Source organism: Eschrichtius robustus, chromosome 1, assembly GCF_028021215.1.
Source record: "Eschrichtius robustus isolate mEscRob2 chromosome 1, mEscRob2.pri, whole genome shotgun sequence".
NCBI lineage: Eukaryota > Metazoa > Chordata > Mammalia > Artiodactyla > Eschrichtiidae > Eschrichtius > Eschrichtius robustus.
The window spans coordinates 94,489,706-94,497,601 of NC_090824.1; the positions used below are offsets into that span (position 1 = coordinate 94,489,706).

At 38.4% G+C, this 7,896-nt stretch overlaps 1 pseudogene; it reads left to right on the forward strand.

Annotated features, from left to right (window-relative positions):
• Positions 1-389: 389 nt before the first annotated feature.
• LOC137762372 (rRNA 2'-O-methyltransferase fibrillarin pseudogene) lies at positions 390-4,886 on the forward strand (annotated as a pseudogene).
• Positions 4,887-7,896: the final 3,010 nt, after the last annotated feature.

A 7,896-nucleotide genomic window follows, 5' to 3' on the forward strand; every position in this document is an offset into this window, starting at 1 on the left:
GGAACACTATAATAATACAAGATAGAATCAAAGAAGAGTTTAGAGAGTATTTCCTGACGGTCTAGTGATTAGGGTTCCATGCTTTCACTGCTGAGGGCACGGGTTCAATCCCTGGTCAGGGAACTGGGATCCCGCAAGCTGCTTGGCATGGCCAAAAGAAAAAAAAAAAGGAATTTAGAGATAATCTTAATGGAAATCCCAACTCTCTCACCTATCAGCTCTGTGACCTTGGTCAATTATATAATTTCTCTAATAAATAGTGTATAAAGCAGATTTCGTAAGAATTACAAAAAATAATATACTGCAGTGCATGGCATATTTTAAGCACTTGATGCTTGTTGTTGTTTTGAGGGAGGGTTAACATTGAGAACAGTTAAATATGTTGGCGTATGGGCCTGGCGGAATTTTTCAGGTAAAGGGATTTGAATCTAAAGAAGATGGTATACAGGCTTAGCGATGAAGGAGAAAGAGTCATAAAAATCACAATTTATTAGGTACCTAATATGTTTTGAACACCGTAGTGGGCACGCATAAGAAGAGAAAGCCAGTATAAGAGGAAGTAGGAGAACTTTGGAATAAGTATTTAGCTGATTACAGTTCTTACCAATTTCTTTGCAAAACTTTCTGCCTCTGAAAATAAGCTGTGTCACACCTTTAGAAGTAGTTTGCTCATTCATGGCATGGATTAAGAAACTAGTCCTGATAATTGGCGATACCTAGTATGTTTTGTTGAAAGTATGCTATGAAGGAAAAATAATGAGCTTTTTTTTGTCTTCTCCCCTGAGTCCTTACGCATCCTGAAACACATTGGGATGAAGGCAGAGACCACATATGTGCTCACATAGATTTCTCTCTTTGAGAAAGTGAGCCATTAAGGGAAAGTATAACTGTGTATAGCCAGGGCCTCACATATTTTCATTACATAATTGTGCCCAATGAAAGGTTTTTGAATGCATGAATTAATGAACAAGTGCATTAGAGTGAATGAATGAATAAATGAATCTCCAAGTTAAGTCCACAGTTTTAATGAGGAGGGTTGAAACATATTTATTGAGGACCCTTTGTCATACACATCATTGTCACTCTGCCAGTTCTGAAATGCATAAAATATTACGTCACAAAAATGATCACCGTTAAAGATGGTGAAGTTTTGGTAAAAATGATATGTGCATTCCTTGTTGGTGACATTATTAATTGATAATCCCTTTAGAAAGTAACATGACCATTTGCAGCAAAAGCCACAAATTTACTCATATCCATTGCCTTCAAAATTCTTCTCTTATGGAAACATTTGAACAGAAACAAAAGCTGACCATAAAAAAATTTTATTGCAATCAATATTAGTAGCAAAAAGTTGGAGACAAACTAAAAGTCCAGCAAAATAATGATTTTATAGATTATGGTACATCAACACAGTTTAATGCTATGAAGCCATTAAAATAATAATTACGTAGCAAAATAAGGTATGTTTATGAGATAATATATGTAAAAATAGTGAATATGAAATTCTATGTATACCATTATTATAACAATGTAAATACAGCATGTGTGTATCGATAATATGCATAAATAAAACTAGTAGTTCTATCAGGATAATAAGATAATTGGTTTTGCATTTTAAAAACATTTATTCATCTTACATTATCTTTCAATACACTTCTAAAAATTTTATTTTCTTTTGTCATAAACAGATACTGTAGTGCCTTTTCTTCTGATAATTCAGTGTCTTTATAGGGCTTGAGATTTATTATCATTTGCTCTATACAGAAATTTAGGAATATGTAGATGACTGGGTAAAAGGTATATAAAATTGATCTCTGGCTATATACTTTGAAGGTTGTTTTAAAAAATAAATTCCCAGTATACATTCATTTTCTTATATAGTTTGTTTTTCCTGAAAGTCAACTTAAGGTAAAAAGTCAAAGGCTTTTATCTTTTTTTTTTTTTTTTTAATTATTTATTTATTTATGGCTGTGTTGGGTCTTCGTTTCTGTGCGAGGACTTCCTCTAGTTGCGGCAAGTGGGGGCCGCTCTTCATCGCGGTGCGCAGGCCTCTCATTATCGCGGCCTCTCCTGTTGCGGAGCACAGGCTCCAGACGCGCAGGCTCAGTAATTGTGGCTCACGGGCCTAGTTGCTCCGCGGCATGTGGGATCTTCCCAGACCAGGGCTCGAACCCGTGTCCCCTGCATTGGCAGGCAGATTCTCAACCACTGCGCCACCAGGGAAGCCCAGGCTTTTATCTTATTAGATATAAATATGCGTGTATCTTTGTTAATCTGAAGGCAGCACATTAAAATGGAAAGGAGCACTTGGCCAACAGTTTGGATCTGTTGGTTTTACAGATGGGGGAACCCTGGGAGGCAGGGAGATGAAGTGATTTGGACAGGGATACAATGCCAGTTAATGGCAGAGCCAGGATTAAAATGTACAGGTTTTGAGCGAGTTGAGAACTTTTCCACCCACCCCTCAGCCAGGATGCTTTTCCCATCACCCTAAAATGAACTGTCAACTTCCTTCTAGCTTCAGAGGCCATGAAGATTTTTCTCTACCTGCAGTGTCACATCTGTGCTGCACCCCCATGTCTAAAGAGAACAGGATTTTCTATCTCAGCCAGAAATTTCTACTTAGTACACACCTGCACAGAGGTAAATGCTGGTGCTTGGGTAGTCTTGTCTCCATGTGCTCATTGGTTGCATCTCCTCAAAATCAGGAGTTCTGCTTCTCAGCTCTGCATCATTAATGTGTTCACCTAGCTATAGCATTCCTATCTGTCTTAATAGCCTTTCTGAGTTCTCCCTCCCCATCATCCACAGGCAGAAATCCTGGTCAAAGCAAGTGGCTCCCACTGGGGTAGCTTTCAAAAATCCACAAAGAACAAATTGGTGTCCCTGATTTGCTTCAGAAACAAACAGCAAAGAAGCCTCTCCAACATGCTTGAAAGAAAACAAACAACTAAGAGAGAGAAAATAAGTTCAAGGGAAAACCCACTGCTCTTCTTAAAGGGAGCTCTAAGGAGAAGACTTCAAAAAAGATAAATGGTTGCTGAGGACTGTTTGCCCATTAGCCTGTGGTGGGGCTATTAGGCAGTAGTGGAAGGGAGGGTGAGTGGGTAAGTTCATCTGAGGGTCCTATGAAGCCAGCCTTGAAAGAATTTTAAAAAAATACACTCGTTTTATTTAATGAATGTAGTCAAATGAACCTAGATGATTATATTTAATCTCTAAATTGATATGTAGTTTGTCAAACCAGACATCAGTTAAGCATGACTTCCTCCTTTGCACCCATTTGTTCTTGCCCTTCTCATTCCTTCCTTTGTGTTAATATGGTGATTAAGCTCTCTTGCTATACCTCCTATTTACTATGTTGTAGAGATTTTTATGACTCTTTTATTATCAGAGCAATAGGCAATTATTAGTTAGAAGACCCTTCTTAGTCTCTTTGGAAAAACCATTATTTTATTGCTTTTTATCAAAAATATTCACCCAGAAACCTAGACAGTAAGTATTAACTGAGCATCTACTATGAATCAGGCACTAGTCTAACCATCATGGAAGGTCCAAATCTGACTAATGTTTTGTCCTTGTCCTCAAGGATTTCATAGTGTGAGAAGGGGATGTGAAGACTTCCTGGGACAAGGTGCTGGTTTAGCCAGTCTAGCTACCCTTTGTGTCCTCCCTCCTCTCCTGGCTTCTGTGAACCTAGGCAGTATCCTTGATGAATAAGGCAACCAGCCAAGAGAGAAAGGCTCTAAATCAATGGCTCCCAAACATGGGTCCTTGGATCTGAACCTCCAGATGAACCTCTTGTGCTTTTTGAAACTACCTAGTCTAGAATGGATCAGAGTATCTTGGAGAGAGGACTACAGTGTCTGTTTTAAAGATGCTCTCTAGGTGATTTTAGGAAAATAACCATCAGCAGACACCTACAAGGCAATATACATAATGCTTAAAGACTATAACCTGTGGGGTCAGACTGCTTGAGTTTAAATCCTGTCTCTGCCACATAGAGCCGTGAGATTTTGGGGCAAGGTTTAAAAACTAGCTGGTCTATAGTTCCCACATTTTGTAAAGTGAGAAACGTAGTATTACCTACCTCGGAATTATTATAGGGAGTAAATGAGTTAACCTATTTAAAGCAGTTAGAACCATATTAGAGATAAAGAAAACAGGAAGTGTCACTGCTACTACTACTACTACTAGTTGTTGTTGTTCTTCTTCTTCCTATTATTATTATCATAAGGAAGTTTATGCTTAGAGTCTTACAGAAATACAGATGAGGGATGATAGGAGTTCACCTCTGTTTAACCCCCCGGATTAAGTAAAGCAAAACCCCCTTCCATTCCAAGCTGTCTGCAGCAGTCTTGGGCTCTGTGCTCAGGAAATATATACCACATCAAGCCAGAGGCCAAGGTGCTCTACCTCAGGGCTGCCTTGGGTACCACACTCTCCCATGTCTCTGACATCATAGGCCAACAGGGTCTGGTCTGTGCAGTTAAGTTTTCCCACTGCCCCGGCTGTGACCTCATTAATTTGGCCAAGAAGAGAACCAACATTATCCCTGTCATTGAAGATGCTCAGCACTCACACAAATACCACAAGCTCATTGCAATGGTGGATGTGATCTTTGCCGACATGGCCCAGCCAGACCAGACCCAGATTGTAGCCCTGAATGCCCACACCTTCCTATGTAATGGAGGACACTTTGTGATTTCCGTTAAGCCCAATTGCATTGACTTCACAGCCTCTCCCAAGGCCATATTTGTCTCTGAAGTGAAAAGATGCAACAGGAGACAATGGAGCCCCAGGAGCAGTTGACTTTAGAGCAATATGAAAAAGACCACCCTGTGGTCATAGGTGTGTACAAGCCATACCCCAATGTGAGCTGAAGCCCAGCACCATCTGGATTGGGATAGATTGCATTGCTACTGTTAATGCTACTGTTGCTGATGTTAGAGTAGGTGATTTTTAATTTGTGATTCTTTAGAAGCTTGTAGGCTGTTGTTTTCTGTGCTTAGTAGATGGGTAATGTCTAGCCACTGTACTATCCACTACACTATACTGCTGTACATTCTATTGTTTTCCACTTATACATTCAAAGTATTAGGAACAATAGAAATTATAAAGCAAAAAAGAAACATTAAACAATTTTTAAATGTCTTTAATTGTTCATTTCTCATCATGGCTGTAATGGATCCAAAAGTAATATTAATATTCAATTATATTTGGTTCAATCAATAGGCTTTCTGCTCATCACTGGGCAGAAGTTGGTGTGGGCTGCTAAGAAGTACTCTGGCATCAGATTCAGAAGACTGGGTTCTCAATCCAGGCCTGCTTCTGACCACCAGAGTGGTCTTGGGCATGTCATATAATATCTCTGGGCTTACTATTTTCATTTATAATTGAGATTGGGTTGATCTCTAGGGATAACTAAAGAGCATCCCCTTCTCTCCTAGTGGTTTATTTCACTCTGCCTCTGGTCCAAATTTGAGTGGCAATAAGGCAAGAATATTTACCAATAAGGAGTCTAATTACTCTAATTTCAGGATGCTGACTGGGCCACAGACCTAGCACGTGGATCTCTTCTTTTCATCTGCTTTCTCTTTGAGACACTCACTGTCTTCTGTGGTAGCTGGGCCCATGACCATTCTATTATTACCAACAGGTAGAATTATCTTGTGTTTCCCAGAGTATCCTCTACATAGACTATTAATTCAATAAAATATTAATTAATGCATCAGGAAAGTATTTCCATGATAAAGAAAAAGATTCAGAAATAAGATGTTAAACAAATTTAAACTGGTTATTTTTTTTGACTACTCAGAATCTGGAATATGCAGATGTACACTGTGAATTACCAATATGAGAATATAGTACAAAATGCTTCCAAAATATTTTGATCATGGAATCCTCACCTTCAAGAAATATCCCAAGGGATCAGTGTTCCATGGAATACACTTTTGCAAATGTTGGAAGAATATTTACCAGTTTGGGCTTCTAAACAAGTGTCGACCATGTAATAAGCAAGTTTTCTATTAGAGGTTCTATGAGGAAAAGAAGCTAACCCTAAGACACATTCATTGAAAATGGGAATTTTGAAAACTTTGTATGTTTATCCACCACTGCAGTATAACACATTCTATTCTTTCAATTCAAAGATCTTGAGAACATTGTAAAATTTCTGAATATTTTACTTATTTTCTAATTTTTTAAAATTTTTATTGGAGTATAGTTGATTTACAATGTTGTGTTAACTTTCTGCTGTACAGCAAAGTGAATCAGTTATACATATATCCACTCTTTTTTAGATTCTTTTCCCATATAGGTCATTACAGAGTATTGAGTAGAGTTCCCTGTGCTACACAGTAGGTCCTTATTAGTTATATATTTTATATACAGTAGTGTGTATACATCAATCCCAATCTCCTAATTTATCCCTCTCCCCTTTTCCCCCCTGGTAACCATAAGATTGTTTTCTACGTCTGTAACTCCTGAATATTTTATTTAAGAATGTATACAAATCTGGGATGTGAGGAAGAAATCTGAAGCCCAAATCATTTCTTGGTGCCTGTTGCCTGGCTAAGTCTGTTGTACTGGTCCTCACCAGTGCTCATGTGCCAAACAAAAACAGGGCTTAACTCTCTGCCACCCAGTTTCTAAAAGGCTGTCAATCCTGACTTGGTCTTTTTGTATAAAATAGAAAAGATTGAAATTGTTAGTCATGCCTGATTCATTGGACCAAAGGAGCAATTGCCAAGGTGTCATCAAACCCTCAAAGTGTAATGGCTGTCAGTTCTTGTTCCAGTATGAATATTAGATTTTTTTCCTGAATGAAAGAAAACTTACTACATTCCCTTTCTTTAAAAAAAGGGAATGGAGTGAAGAACATTAGATCACAAGTCTTTACTGGTAATAGGTGTTCTGTTTCTGGAAAGGTGCTAGGTCTATTCCCCCATGACCTACCCTTTGTTTCAATGTAGTTAGCTTCTTAAATTCTATAGCATTTTGTCAAAATAATGGGAGATTTCACTGGCTTTTACTGTATCCGGACATTGGTGGAGCCTTGACTAGGTTTCAAATAATAATTCATCCAAGCCAGATTTGAATCCGGCAACGTACAAAAGAAGGTGGAGTTACTGAAGGTAGTCATAAGTAAATAGAGGATATTATATGACTTCTCTTTCTTTGAAGATGCAAGCCTTGATTTTTTTTTCAGGAGGGCAATCATGACCAGTTGATATTTCTTTGACCAAGTAGTTATGAGCCCAAACCAGGATTGCTCTGTTATTTTAGAAGGCAGTCCTTTAAAAATCCAGCCATTTGGCAATGTGAATTTGACAGAGAAAATGATGGCTCAGTTAAGCCTCTTATCAATAATACCAAAGATTGTTTAAAAATAACATACTACTTTTTTTTTTAAATAGAGAGAAGTAGGCTAACAGAAGTGGATCAAAATGTCAATGCCCATATAATTTCTTTTTTTTTTTTTTTTTTAATAATTTTGAAGAACTTTTTTTTTTTAAATTAATTATTTATTTATTTATTTTAGTTGTGTTGGGTCTTCGTTTCTGTGCAAGGGCTTTCTCTAGTTGTGGCAAGCGGGGGCCACTCTTCATCGCGGTGCGCGGGTCTCTCACCATCGCGGCCTCTCTTGTTGCGGAGCACAGGCTCCAGACGTGCAGGCTCAGCAGTTGTGGCTCACGGGCCCACTTGCTCCGCGTCATGTGGGATCTTCCCAGACCAGGGCTCGAACCCGTGTCCCCTGCATTGGCAGGCAGACTCTCAACCACTGCGCCACCAGGGAAGCCCCGCCCATATAATTTCTGATGATATTTTTTAAAAGTAATACGTGTACATGATTAGAAAATTTAAATTGTATGTAAGTACAAGATAAAATAT